We start from the raw sequence: 15,347 nt of genomic DNA on the forward strand, positions 1-15,347 counted from the left end.
CAACTCTTCTCCATCTCAACCACTCCATCTCTACCACTCTACCAGTAGAGTGCTGACAGATTAATCTTCTTCCCAAAAGACTTCTCAGAGATCACTTCCTCATGCAAGACCTCCAGTAACTTCCTAACTGTGGCCTTATCACCTTAGGGTGGACTAAGAGACTGCTAGCAACGACTTTATTTTCAGCTTAATTTTCTAGATAGCTGGTTGGCAGAGTGGATAGAGATTTGGATCTGGAATCAGGAAAATCTCACTTCATACACTTGCTTCCAGATCATAACCCGGAGGTAATAATGGCACCTATCTACAAGGGTTGTTTTGAGCAAAAAATGAGGAAAAAAAAACATTTTACAAACCTTAAATGTAAATACTAGCAATCATTATTAGTAACCTTTCATTATTTCTTCATACAAAACTGCTAAATTGGTGTTATCTCCCACAGTCTCCTCCTTCCCCCACCAAAAGCACCAATGTTCCTGTCCTCTAGTCCTTACTTCCCTTAAGATTTTCCCACTTCCTCTTGAATTTCAGAGACTTATTGAGCTCTGGAGTCAGAGAAAGACTATTCATTCTATTTGGATGCTTTTCCATTTTCTCTCTATCAAGCAATTAATCAACAAGCCTTTATTAAGTTACATATATAATTACACATATATGTAAAATATTGCATATATAAAATATATATTACTGTACTAAGTACTAGACAAAGATAAAATCATCCTTGCCTTTGTTCTTTCTTCTTATTCCTTTTTCTTTCTTCTTCATTCTTGTTCTTGTTCTTCTTCTTCTTCTTCTTTTTTTTTTTTTTTTTTTTGCTGAGGCAGTTGGGGTTAAGTGACTTGCCCAGGATTACACAGCTAGCAAGTATGAAGTGTCTGAGACCACATTTGAGCTCAGGTCCTCCTGACTTCAGGGCTGGTGCTCTATCCACTGTGCCAACTAGCTGCCCCGCTTCTTCTTTTTAAATATTATTTTAAAATAATTTTTATTTTCAAAATACATGCAAAGATAGTTTTCAACATTCACCCTGGCAAAACCTGGTGTTTCAACAGCAATCCAATATATGTTAAATAAGTGTAATTCTTCTGTACATATTTCCACATTTATCATGGAGCTTATACTTCTTAACAAGTTCTCAGAGTTGTATGTACCACATCAATATGAAGTTAGAAGCAGCCTGACTGAAGTTAGTAAGATGTGAATTCAAGACCTACTTCTTTTATACAAAGCCATGGGTGTGACTGGCTAGGTCCCATAATTTCTGGGTTCCTTACTCAACTTCCTAAGATGCTAAGTTTGAAAGTAGGTGCCAATGTGCAGTAGAGGTCATTTTGTCATCAGGACCTACCCACAACAGGGACATCACAGGCCATCAAAAAAAAAAAAAAAGTAATTTGGAGAAGAGGCTGGAACCAGAAAGGTCTCAAGTAGGAGAGCATGTGTGGGATCACTCTGAGGACTAGGAGGCTGTGGGGAGGGGAGAAAGAAGGCTTTCCAGCCACAGAGTAAGACACATACACAATGTCTGAGGAAGAACAAGAAAGACTAAGCCATAGTTTATGTGAAAGGGGAGTCATGTAAAATAAATCTGGACAGGTAAGTTGGAGACAGGTTGTGAAAGGCTTTACACCAAACAGAGAAGTCTGTATTGAATCCTAGAGTTAACAGGGAGCCACGGGTGTTAACTGTACAGGGGAAATCCAAATAATATAAATCCTTCAAGGCCCAACTTAAAATTCTGTGTCTTGCCTGCAGAACTCAGGACCTATTAAGTCCAAAGCAATCTCTCTAGCTGCTAAATTTATTACTAGCTGTAATTTAGTGTTGTATTGTAATTAATCAGGTATAACATCTCATGTTGTTATGTTATTGCCATCTTTTTTTTGGTTTTGATCTGTTGTCCTTATCGACCTTCATCCCAAGGCAACTTCAGCATTATTTAATTATCTTCTGATTTTTATCTTTTCTTTGAATAGCTTGATTCTGAGGTTTTTTGGGTCAGGACCAGAGCTTTATTCAGCACACAGCTCCACATTTAGCAGATACTTAATAAATGCTGCTTGAAAATTATTAGTTTCAGTGAACTACAGGGCCAATAATCTCCATCAAAAGTCTTTCAAAGACGTCAGAGATTTACATGCACAAGCATTTTCTGTGCAAAGGAGCAGAAAAGTTAAACGGCCCCTTTCACAGCTACTGGCAAAGGCAAAAGGGAGCTGGGATTCTTCCCCATCATTGTTCTAACCAGGTAATGTGTCCCTTGTGAGGGAGGTGGGTTCATGACCATGTAGCTATCTACCACAAGGTGGCAGTACCATACAACTGTTTCTAAAAGGCCCTTTTCGCCCCCAGCCCCACAGGAGTTCTTAGCATTAGGCAGTATTCATTGCCATCTAGGCTAAGATAACAGACCTATCTGATTCACTGGGACCATTTGGCTTTTTGGAATAACATATTGGAAGATGATAATAAAGGTTATTTAATGTTAGTTTTGGTTTTCAACACAATTTATAATTAACTTGGAAATTCTGCATTTAACTTCATATAAAAGCAGATTTTTTAAAGTCCATTTTCAATATGCACCACTTATTTATTTCCTTGTTTCTGGCTTCCTAACTAATGTGTTATCTGAACAAGGGATACTTAAAGTTGTGAAATGAGAAGAGGGGGAGTGGAGAAAAAGGAGCATGCTAGCTGTCTTCAGGTACATAAAGGGGTTTCATATAGAGGGACTCTATAAGACAATAAAACATTAGGAACAATGTTTTAACAATAAACAATAAAATTAGGAAGAATTAGGAAGAAACAATAAAAAAATTAGGGAGTCACAGGAATTTAGATTTCTGACTCAACAAACGCATACCTTCCTCAGAATTAGATTGTAAAATGGAATGGGTTACCCCCTTAGGTAGTAAGTTCATTGTCACTGGAGATAATCAGAAGCTGAATAGTCACTTCTCAGAGAAGACAAAAAAGTGTTTTGCTTCAGGGCGGAATTTAGACTACATGAGATCTAGAACTCTGCTAAATTATAAAGATCTCTATTTGTTTTTCTTATTACCTTCCCAAAGTACTCTAGTTTCAACAGTGCTGGTTAGTCATTTAGGATTTTGCAATGCATATTCAGAAGATAGAGAAATGAACAGGTTCACATAGGAAAAGACTTCTTTCATTCCAGACCTTTAATGGAAGACAAAAAGGGAACATCTAAGACAAAATGATTTGGTACCCTGCAGAGTTGAGCCAGTCAATAATTTTTTAAAAGTACAAATAAAAAAGCTCTTACTCAAGGAAAATAGTATTTAAAAAAGTATGCATTTTTATCTTATGATGGTCTATATTTTAAGTAACATCAGTGGATAGTTGTGGGGAATATGTTTCTGCATAAGAATGATAAATACAGATTGAGGAGAATCCCACGTGGTAGACATGACCAGAGATTGCCAGTACCAACTGGTGAACAGCTCTGTTCCAACATGCATGTCCTGTAGGCCACTTGGAGCCCTCCTCCATTTTTTTGGTAAGAGAACTCCAGCCAAAATTTGTTAGAGACTCTGAAAAATTTGGGAAAGAATCAGCTCCAGGTTTGGTAGTCCTAGACCTGTCCATTTACTTCTATGGAGAGATATTCTCAAATTGTAGCCTGGGGAGAAGTCTTTCTGACTTAAGAGGAAAATAGGCATTTTTCCTTGTGGGGAATCCTTTTGGATTAAGCAAGTTCATTGCATGGTCTAATGCAGTAAATAGGTTTTTTCTCTGCTCCAGTAAATATGTTTGAGGAAAAGATCCCGGGGCAGATGGGTTTAAAACAGAGTTATGGACATCCTGTTCTGAGACTTGCCACAGTAAGCAGGGGCACTGACATCTCATTCTCCTTTCTCCTATTTCTCTGGGCCAAATGAATCTCTTGGCTTAACCTGTTTATATATATATGTGTGTGTATGTATATGTGTACATATGTGTGTATATGTATTTATATATGTGTGTGTATATATAATTTATATATGTATATATAGTACATAAAATGTATGTGTATAAATATACATATATTAAGAGGAAGCAGGAGAGAAAGACAAAGACACAGTGAAATCCTGGGAAAAACAAATTATAAATGTAGTTGATTACTCTTAAAATTTAGACTGTCATGAGATAAAAAAGAAAATCTTTTCATGCTATTCTCCTTGAATATGTTCATCGAGAAGACCAAAAAATGTATTTGTATTTTTAAAAAGTAATTTATTAGCTCTACTCTGCAGAGTACTGAGTCATTTTCTCTTAGATAGTCCTATTTTACTTTCCATCAAAAGCTGCCTAATTGTAAAAAAGCAGGTATTCCAGCCTATTGGGGAACTAAAAAAAGTCTCTTCCTCTGTGAACCCGGTCATTTCTCTGCCTTTTGAATATTGTATAATTGTAGATTTTTATAAACCCTTAACAAGAGATTCATGTCATTCATCTCACCACTCAGAGAAGAACTGTCTCTCAGAAAGGAAGAATTATTATTTATTATGAATAGGCAAAATCTTCTGAGTTCAGTTCTTACTATTATCTAATTTCCTGGAAGATCTGCAAGGGTAGTGTGACCTCACAAAAGACTTCCCAAATGGAAAATAAAAAACGAGTGGACACATAGTTTCCCACTATATTCTGCTAACCCTATAGACTTCAATAAAGGTTACAAAGTCTTTGGTTGTCCTCACAAATTATGTGTGGGCTTCCCCGCTAGACTTAAAATGTGATACCGTTTTTATAATGATGATGCTGAGTTTCTCACACTAAAATCACTAGTTTAAGAGCCCAAACCCCATTTTTATAAAGCAAATGTTGTTCATTCTTAGAAAATCAATATATGTTTTAAGACAAGGGAGAAAGTAAAAGAAATCAGAGAAAGTAAATTTTTGATTTGTAATTTTATGAAGGATCAAATTTTTTGAGGTAGTTTAGAAGCTTAATATGCTTCATAAAGAACACAAGTAATCTCTCTGAAACCTTTGTTAAGTTCCAACTTCAAATATCAGGTTGATAATTATGAACTTCTTTGCAGGCATGAATACACAGGGAGACATTTCAAAGCCATGAATTTGCTGCTGTTAAAGGATATTTTAAGGTATAATAGAGGTAAAATGTTGTACATGCTAAATTGTAGCAAATACCTTTGCCCCAAACTCTGCAGCTACATAATCATAAGAGAATATGGCTATGCAATTTTTTCTTTTCCAGAGTAATCCTGATGTAGTCCTAAATATATTTTTCACTTCTCTTTTCAGCTGTCTGGTAATTGCTCAGGTCGATACAACCTACAGCATTTAAAATGCTGTTTCTTTCTATTCCTGAGTTGGAGTCTTTTTTCTTACAGACATACCATACTAGGTTATAGTCTAGGCTATAACAATAAAGTACTTAAAACAATAGTAGTAGAAGGTAATCCTGCCTCAAATTGGTACTTTGGGACAATTTAAATACACAGCAGTACCTTTCCTTTCTCTCCCTCTCTCTCTCTTCCTTCCTTCCTTTCTTTCTTTTCTTCCTTATTTCTTTTTTCTTTTTCTCTCTCCTTCCTTCCTTCCTTTGTCTTTTTCCTTTTTCTTTCTTTCTCTGTCTCTCTCTCTCTTTTTCTCTCTGTCTCTCCTTTCTTTCTTTCCTTCCTCCCTTCCTTCCAATCAATGCCCATATTTCAATGTAGATTCTGAGGCAACGGCTCACCTAAAGTTGGCCAAATGATGCCATGGGAATTCCTAAAGGTAATCAAGCAAATAAAATCTGTAAAGGGAAACTTCTGAGTAACACACCTTGTGAACATGCTGCTTTGACCTCTTCTTGTAGCTTCAAAGAATCTTCTGCTTGATTGTGTAACTCATAGCCTTGAAAAAATCCAGGTAACCCTTCCAGGAGCTTCTCTGCATTCACCTGTCCCTACAGGTAGTAAAGATTAGAGGCATCAGAACCACAGTGTTTATAAAACTTCCCTCCCCCACCCTATGCCAAGTTCGAAGTTCATTTTCTTATTCCTAAAATGGAGGGAGTGGTGATTAAAAGAACATTTAACCACTCTGAGAAGGAAGCACACACCCTTGAGGAAAAAAAATAGCAAAAGATGAGGTGTGCTTGCGACAATGTTTCAAAAATCCTACTACTGGCACAAACACCACAATATAGGGGAAACAACAAAAAACATAAGGCTTATTATTTTTATCTACACTTGTTGAACCTCATTGACTGTGTATACTCTTGTTGCTCAGAAAAGAGAGGGAACTTAGGAACAAATTTCCCTCCCCAAAAAGGAAGATACCTTGTCTCTTCTGCTTAACACCTCTCACCTATGGAATATTTTAAACTAGAAAAAAAAGACCTTTATGAAAACCATGGCAAAAACAATTTCCTTTGAATTTAGCAGGTTGAGTAATTTGTGATCAAAGATCCATCTCGATAATCTAATACAAGTCTGAATCTTCAGGGCTATTAATATACTTATTCTAAACTCCAATTTGCTGCAATTATCAGCATTTCTGCCCCACTTTGGTCATCCAAGGTTGATTAGTGTTTGAGTGGGGAGGATTTTCCAAAGAAGAATGTGGAAAGATGAAGGAGGTCTGAAGCCAGAAGATTCACTTGTGTTTTAGAGGAGGGCTTTTACCTCTTCCTACTGTTCTGCTCTTAGAAGGGCTCATGCAACTACAGCATTGACTATTTCAAGGGCAGGGATAGCTGCACAATCAGGCAACATTTCTAAACCAACCCCACAAAAAGTCATATGCTTCTTTGGTCCTGTATATAGGAGGTGTGTCACCCTAACTGAATTTGTGTTCACTAAGCTTTATTTTCATTGTACATTGTTTGTCATCCCACACAATCAGTAAGTAATAATTATAGAAAAGGAGGAATCTTAGAGAAAGTTCTAAGCTGGAGCAAGGACTCTCTCCCTATCCCATTCCCTACACATTTTATGGAGGTAGTCAATTCATTCTTATTCAGCAGAACACCAAAGTACCTCTGTTCAATTATGTGGAGTACATTATGGCGTCAGCCTGCTGAAATGTTTCACTTTTCCCATTTTTCTGTAGAAGTCCACCTTCTCCTCTTCCTCATACCTCAAAACTGGTCATACATAATATGTGTCCCTGCTTCTTACACTTTTGAGTCACGACTCCATATAGGGTCTCATAATTGAACATGAGGGTTGCAAAATTTTGATTTATTATAAGTCAATGTTTGATTTGTATACCTTTTCATATACCAATATATCTGGGGTTACATAAAAATTTCTCGGGCAAAAAGAGGTCATAAGTGAAAAAAATTTAAGTAGGTCTGGTATATATCTTACTGGGAAATAACCAGAATTTGCAGAGAAGAGCCAGTAACAGGAGGATGTACCAAAGCTGAAGAACAGGCACGTGATCCAATTCAGTAAATTCTTCTGCTGGTTAAACTCACCTCAGTGGGGAATTCAAAAATATTCCTTATTTCTTCATTTACAAGCTCACCCAGAATATTCTTCTGTACTGAGTCAGGAAACTTTTAAAGCTTCCACTTAGAGCAGGCTTAGCACTTAATTCAAAGGGTTTCAAATGTTTAGGGAATGCTGCCTTCAGTTCTCTACTTATTTCTCCCTTCCTCAGCCACATATTGTCTTGCTCAGGTTACCTATTTGTGGCAGACAAAATGAGAACAGATGCAGGCCCCTACACTCGAGGAGAGTCATTCAAATTGAGCCCCGTGTGTCCAAAGGGTGCTGCCAACTGGCCGGTCCTCTACAACCCTCCCCTGCAGGCCCATGGAGCAGCACTGTTCCAGACTGTTATTAAGCTCTGTTCAACTGTTTAATTACATAGCCATTCAGCCGCTCCTACATTCTCTTACTTGCCAACCTAATTAGCCGCCCACTCACATACTCTCTTACTCACTTTCTCATCCGCCCAAGCACACATACCTCCCACCTCATTCACTTTCTCACTCACCAACATGAGTGTGGCCTCCTAGCCCCACTGGCTCATGTACGTTATCTGAGCCTACCAATTCCTCAATTATCCATAACACAAAGGGAGCAGAAGCAGCTGCCCTGCCATATCATCGAAGAAGCACTCTTTTAATACCTTAAAGTTTTAAAGAGGTTTGTTGACCACATATTTAAGGATTTCATTGCCACTTAAAGAGTAAGAAGGAGTAAAGGGAGGAAAAGTGGGGAGAAATGAAATTCACTAAATGTTCCTTCTTAACCTTGGTGACTAAAATTAGGCATTTCCTATCTTTATTTGACAGAACCTCAGGCCTGTTCAAACTTATCTTGGAAATGTCAAGTGTATAACCTTCAGGAATGTCATTTTGTGTCAGGTTTTTCTTTTAGATTTCTGTGTGTTGATAACATATTAAAAATTCCAATCCTGATTCTGCTCATGAGCTTAACTATAACATGGTTCCCTTGAATCCACAAAGGTCAAGCTTTGGCCCAGCATTGGAAAGACTATGTATTCTTAAACTGTTTTTCAATAGTGGGGATGGATCATGTGAATACTCTAGTCAAGTTCCTCTAACAACCAACAGAACGGTAGCTGGAGTTATAAGAATGATAGGTCAATAGTTGTATAACAGCTCATAGCAAAATGTCTCATTCTAATACAGAACCTACCATATCTTGATTTCTAACTTTATTCACTAACGTATGGAATAGGGTTGCATTACCTTTGGGAAATACATTTGTTACTTCTTAAGGTATTGAAAGGGAATTGATTAAAGGTCTACAACAGAAAAAGCAATGATGTAGTGTTATTGTGTCAAATATACAGTAAAACTTGAGTTGTGGAAGAAATAGAAACTCATCTGACACAACAGAAATAGATAAGAATTGAAGAATATCCAAACATGGGGAAAGAGGTGGGAGGGTGGAACAGACATAAATCTCACTTTCATCTGAACAGGACAAAAGAAAGGATGAAAATACATCCTATAGTCAAGAAATACACTAAATTCAACAAAGAAAAAGGTAGGGATCTTGGGGTTAGGAGGGAAGACAAGAGTGGTTGAGGGATTAAGCAAAAACAAGACAAACACATATCTGAGAGTGGAATATGAAAGGAGGATCAAAAAGGAAAAAAAAGAAAGAGCAAAAAATATGACTGGAAAATCCTGAGAGGAAGATAAGAAGAACAATGGAGAAGAAACAGATCATTTTAGTTATATATCTTTAGTGTTAAACATTCCACCCTTTCTTTTAAAATCTTTGTAAAGAATGATTGTGGGGAAAAACTAAAAGAGGATAGGATGAAATGAAAACCACAATTAATAATGATAGCTGTAAATATAAATGAGATTAATTCACCCATGAAATGGAAGAGAAGAGAAGAATGTATAAGAAATCAGACTTCAACAATATAGTTTTTTTTTCCAGAAATAGAGTTGAAACACAAAAATCCATCCAGGAAAAATGAAGGGCAAGAGTAAAATTTATTATGCTTCAGGTCAAATTATAAAAGCTGGAGTAGCAATCATGACCTCAGATAAGGAAAAAGTAAGAACAGACATACTTTAAAAAGATAAACAGAGAAACTATGTTTTAGAGCACCAGAAAGAAAATATAAAAGTCAATATTTGCTATTTACATACCAAATGTTATAGCATCTGATTATTGAAAAGTTAGTTGAACTGCAAGGAGAAATAGTAGAACTATAATAGTTATAAAATTATATAAATATAATATATTAAAACTTTTGAAAATCAAAGAAGAGAAATAAAACTGAAAAGAAAAACTACATTGAAATGACAAAACTAGGAACCTTTCAAAATTAATCAAATAAAGTTAGTTGTTTTGAGATAAATAACAAATTGTTTCAAATTAGTGGGAAAAGAAATGGATTATTTAAATAATATGAGAACAAAAAAGTTGGACAAGCCAATAATGATATGGGAGCAGAATTAATAAGACGTGGCTTTTTCAGAAATACAATGACCCAAGACAATTCCAAGGGACTCATGATGGAAAAATGCTATCCACATCCAGAGAAAGAACTATGAACTCTGAATGCCAGTCAAAGCACCCGAAAAATGCATTTACAAATGAATTCTTTTAAATGTTCAATGGATAATTAATTCTAATATTATGTAAGCTATTGGCAAAAAATAAAAGGGAATAGAAGGGATCCTACTTAGTTCTCTTTTTGACACAAATATGTTCTTATTATTTAACCTAGAGAGAGATCAGAGACAAAAAATGATAGATTCAACATTCCAAGTGAGTATTATTGCAAAAAATTAAATACTAAAAGATACTATGATAACATATTTTATAAGAAATATACTGTGACCAGGTTGGATTTATACCAATAATTCAGGTTGGTTCAATATAAGGAAAAGCATACATGTTACAGATCATATTAGTAACAAAAATAATAAAAACCACATGATTATCTATTAATAGATGCTGAAGACATTTTTTCATAGCATTCAAAGACCATTTTTGTTAAATGCTAGTTAAAGCAATAAGAAAAATGAAAACAAGATAATGACCACAGGCAAAGAGGAAACAAAACTATTTTGCAAATGACTTCACTGTCTATCTAGAGAACCCTAAGGAATTGACTAAAAAATTAAAGGAAACAATTTCATCAAACTTGTGGGATATAATATAAATCACACAAATCATAAACATTTCTGGGTGTTATCAATAAAGCCCATTAAGATGAGATAGAAAAAGATCCATTGAAATACTAGAAACTGTATGAAAATATTTGTATGCCCATCAATGAAAACATATAGGCACTATGTTAATACAATGATACAACTGTTTACAAAAATACAGACTTAAATGGAGAAATATTAATTACTCAAGGTTAGGCCATACCAATTTAAAGAAAATACACTTATTTATCTCGAACTACCAACTTTATAGATCTAGAAAAGACATCATAATGTACAATTAACTTTACTATGGGCAGGTCAGTGGTACAATGGAGACTGTCAAGCCTAGAATCAGAAAGACTCTCAAATCCAGCCTAAGACATTAACTAGCTGTGTGACTCTGAGCAAGTCACTTGACCCTGTTTGCCTCTTTTTCTTATCTATGAAGTGAGCTGAAGAAGGAAATGGCAAACTACTCCAGTATTTCTGCCAAGAAAACTCCAAATGGCGTCTTTTAGAGTTGCTCATGAATGAAAAATGACTTAATAACAAAGATGTTTTTCAGTGAGAGGGTCTCATCATTAGAATTAGAAATAATTAGAAAATTCTTTCTTTTGTTTTGTTCAAATCTATGTCTTAATCATTTCTACATATTGGTACTAGTTAGATCATATGTCATAGTATTTTAGAGTGGGAAGGGACCCATGATATAACCTCGTCCCAAATTCTCACCTGAAAAGCTAACATGGATGACATTTAGGGTAAGCCAATGCCAAAAAAGAACTATTTAAAGAAAGATCACAAAGAAAGATGAACTGATCAGTTTGGAGGAGTTGCAATGTAGGGAACTCAGGAAGAGGTTCAAATAGCTTTCATGAGGCTCAGTAAAAAAAAAATCTCTTCATAGACTATGGATTTTGATTTCTGGCTTGGAAAAATATGCTTACTTTAGGCATAGGTGACAGAGTGAGCAAAGAAGAAATATTTAAAATTAGTTAGCACCCACAGTCCCAGAGGAATTTTCAAAGGATTAGAGTGAGATAAGTAAATTAAGACATCATAGAATATGGGATTTGAAGTCATGAAGACCAAAGGAACAAAAGATTTCAAGCTAGAAGATATCTTAGAGATTGTCTGGTCTATCTACCCCATCCTTTTATATATATATATATATATATATATATATATATATATATATATATACACACACACACATACATGTGAAATCTGAGGTCTGAGGTCCAGGATGGAGATGTCACTTGCCCAAAGTCACACAGGTAAGAAAGTAGCAGTCCTGGAATTTGAACCGCAGGGGCTTTGATTCCAATTCCATTGTTTTCTACTACATCAACTTATGAGCCAGGGCCATGATGGAAATCCCAGGGGGGTAACCTAGTGGGGCTTTTCTCTAGAGAAAGATAAGAGTTCAAGAAAGAAAGACTCAAAAAAGAGATGTTCAGATGACTAGAGAGAATGATGTTGCTGCTTGAAACAGCAAGAGTGGAATGTTCTGCAGAGTTAGGACAGCTGCTGGTGGCCATCACCAGAAACAATCAGCTTAAAAAAGGGACACAAAAACTAATAAAGTCACAAACACATCGTGTCATACATTTCAACAAGGTTGATTCAAACAAATTAGGAAATAAAGAATTTATGGTTATGCTCAATGACCTCTTCCAGACATACCTGAAATGTTCTAGCCTTTTGTCTTCTTTGTTTTCTTTCCTCTTGGATAATTGTAGTCACTATCTGTGCTAGTCTGGCTTTACTGATTTTGCTCATTATCACTTCATGCCTATCTTTCCATCCTCCTTTGTAGTCTACATATTTATCATTTTTATAATAGCAACATAAAATTCCATGACACAAATACCCAATTATTTATTCAGACATTCTTTAAGTATTTGACATTTAGATTGTACCAAGTCTTGGTTATTACAAATTGAGGAACTCTGAGTTATTTCTATACAAACAGGTCTTTCCTTTTCTTTTTCCTTTATGACCAGGAAGCAGAATCCCCATCTTGGACTCTGAGACACTTGATAACCATGTGACCCTGTGTCCAATATTTTATGACTCAGTTTCCTCATCTGTAAAATAAGAGAGTTAGACGTGATTGCCTCTAAGGTTCCTTGCATATCTAAATCAATGTTCTTCTAACTCTTAGCAATGAAATCATTGGGTCAAAGGGCATAATTAATTTTCTTACTTTTCCTTTCAAAGTCTGAATAAAGTAGATGGAAAGAGGAAGGTGAAGAGAGAATTAGCTACATATAATTCAGTTACAATAAATCAGCTGTGACCTGGTTGAATTATTTGATTTCATTTTAACAAATGCACTCTTCTCCATCCCTTGGAGTTGGGTTTCATGAGCTGTTGAGATTGTCCAACCTTTAACTCATGAGGAGGCTTGCTTCAAACTTAGCTGGACTAATCAACAGACAAAAACAAATCAGTCTATCATCAAATTCAACTTGGAGTCTTGCCACTTTGGTGATACCTATAAGGGCTTACACTATTTCTGGCAGAACCTTCAGGAGTGTCAAATCACTTCTATACTCCCTATTCCTATTTAATCAAGTCACAGAGTAGCAAAATTAACTTATCAGCTCTATACTACTAAATAGTATGTGTTGGATTTAAAAATCAAACAAATCCATCTAACCCTAAGTCCTGTGTTTTTGAACTTTACAGTACCATGTTGATGACCAGTGAACATCTGAACTGGAAAAACAAAAATAAGAACAGGTAATGATGGATTTATTTCATTTTAAATCCAGCCCATGCTATCTAGTAGTAGTATTTCCCCCTAAATGTCTTTCTTTATATTTTACAATGAAGCTTATTTTGCTACTTTGTGGTCTAGTTACATAGTTTAAAAGTTTTAGTAATTATGCCTTGTTTCCTTATTCCATACATTTTGGGGAGAAAGGGATATATATATATATATATATATATATATATATATATATATATATATATATACACACACACACATACATACATACATATATAATCTTCCCTCTCTTTCCCAAAAAATCCTACTTTGTAATAAAGAAAAACAGTTAACTGAAATTAAATGACTCATTATCCTCACTGAATGATGCATATGACATTATGAACTCACAGGCATCAAGTACCTGTGGAAAGTAAAGAAAAATATTTCATCATTTGTTTCAGAGGCCAAGATGGATCATTACAATTATTTAAAGTTTGGCTTCCTCCTAATTTTTAAAAAAATTTTATTTTTATTTACATTACTTTAGTCATTATGTATATTTTTTCCTTGGTTCTGCTTTTCTCACAGAGAAGCAGTTCATACAAGTCTTCCCAAGCTTTTCTCAAATTACTCGAATATTGTTTCATACATTATGAAATTCTATTCCATTCAATAGAACACAATTTGTTCAGCCACTGTCCATTTTGCTACCACAGAAAGTACTGCTATGACTATTTTGGTAAAAATGAAGCCTCTTCTTTCTGACATCCCTGAGGGATACACTTAGAATCACACTCATAATTGTAGTAGCATCTCTCTGAAGTATGTCCTTTCTGCTTGGTACTTTACTAATAGAAGAATTTAGCATCATCTATAAATATGAAAATTTTATCACATTCTCTTATCAAAATAATTTATATACAAACATCCAAGTATATGTGTGTGTGTGTATATATATATATATATATATATATATATATATATATATGTTTCTATATGTGCACATGTAAAATAGATAAACAAGGTCAGTTTTAGTGCCAATCCAAAGGAAACTTAACTTTTCATACCAAAAAGAACTTATCTCTTACTCTCTCTTTTATTTCCATGGATATAAGGGAAATCTCATGAATTCATGCAGCTTCATTTCACAGGAAGTTAATTTTAGTTTTAAAATTGGATATGGAAGAAATAAGTGAATTAAAACTCAAAAGAAAACCATGGTGATAAGAAGTACATTTGAAATGCGTTACCAGTGGGAAGGGCAGATTATTATATCAGTATTCATTATATTAGAAAAAAGAACAGGTTAACTTGGGTGAGATTTAAATGTCTTTCTTACTCTTCACAAAGTAATTCATAATCATGCAAACCAGAGAAAGGCAAAGTTCTAGCATTTACTTGTAATGATTAGGTCAATCTTATGTCAGATGTCTGCATTCACATCCACTCAGAACATGAGAACACTCATAATCAACCCACAGCTGCCTAAATGGTTTAATCAGAAAAATTTTTTAAATGTCTTCTGTTCAAAAGAATGAGTCCTTTTTTAAAATTTTTTTTAAAAAGTCTACTATGTATCAAGCACTGTGCTAGGCACTAAAACCATAAAAATTAAAGTAGTTTCTTCCCTCAAGAAACTTACCTTCTCTTGAGGGATACTATATACATAATTAGGGATAGCTGAAATAAAGGCTTAGTATAGACAGTTATACTTGAGCAGAATTTTGAAAGAAACATATGTCAAGGTATTTGTCATTAGAGTGGCTGGATTCCCCTAAAAATGTCTTAGTCACTTACAATCAAAGCTGATAAGTACCTTTAAGGTTATTTATTTAAAGCCCCTTCTTCTTACAGAAGAAGAAACTGTGGGCCAGAGATTAAACCACTAGTCCAAGGTCATGTGGTTTGCAAGTGGTAGAAACAGGATTTGAACTCAGCTTCTGTCACATCCAATCCAGTGGTTATCCTCCCTCACCCTTTCCCCCCTGTACCACAATGCCTCCCTACTAAACATTTTAAA

The 15,347-nt window shown here is 35.1% G+C and overlaps 2 long non-coding RNA genes across 2 annotated transcripts in view; one reads left to right on the forward strand and one right to left on the reverse strand.

The window, feature by feature from the left end:
- LOC116419684 overlaps window positions 1–15,347 on the forward strand; it is a 36,031-nt gene that overhangs the window by 19,820 nt on the left and 864 nt on the right. The window contains exon 2 of the long non-coding RNA XR_004229961.1: window positions 13,303–13,356. This is a non-coding gene — a long non-coding RNA (uncharacterized LOC116419684). The remainder of the gene's footprint in view (window positions 1–13,302; window positions 13,357–15,347) is intronic.
- LOC116419682 overlaps window positions 1–15,347 on the reverse strand; it is a 175,987-nt gene that overhangs the window by 8,476 nt on the left and 152,164 nt on the right. The window contains exon 5 of the long non-coding RNA XR_004229957.1: window positions 5,790–5,913. This is a non-coding gene — a long non-coding RNA (uncharacterized LOC116419682). The remainder of the gene's footprint in view (window positions 1–5,789; window positions 5,914–15,347) is intronic.

Source organism: Sarcophilus harrisii, chromosome 5, assembly GCF_902635505.1.
Source record: "Sarcophilus harrisii chromosome 5, mSarHar1.11, whole genome shotgun sequence".
In the NCBI taxonomy this organism is placed as follows: Eukaryota; Metazoa; Chordata; class Mammalia; order Dasyuromorphia; family Dasyuridae; genus Sarcophilus; species Sarcophilus harrisii.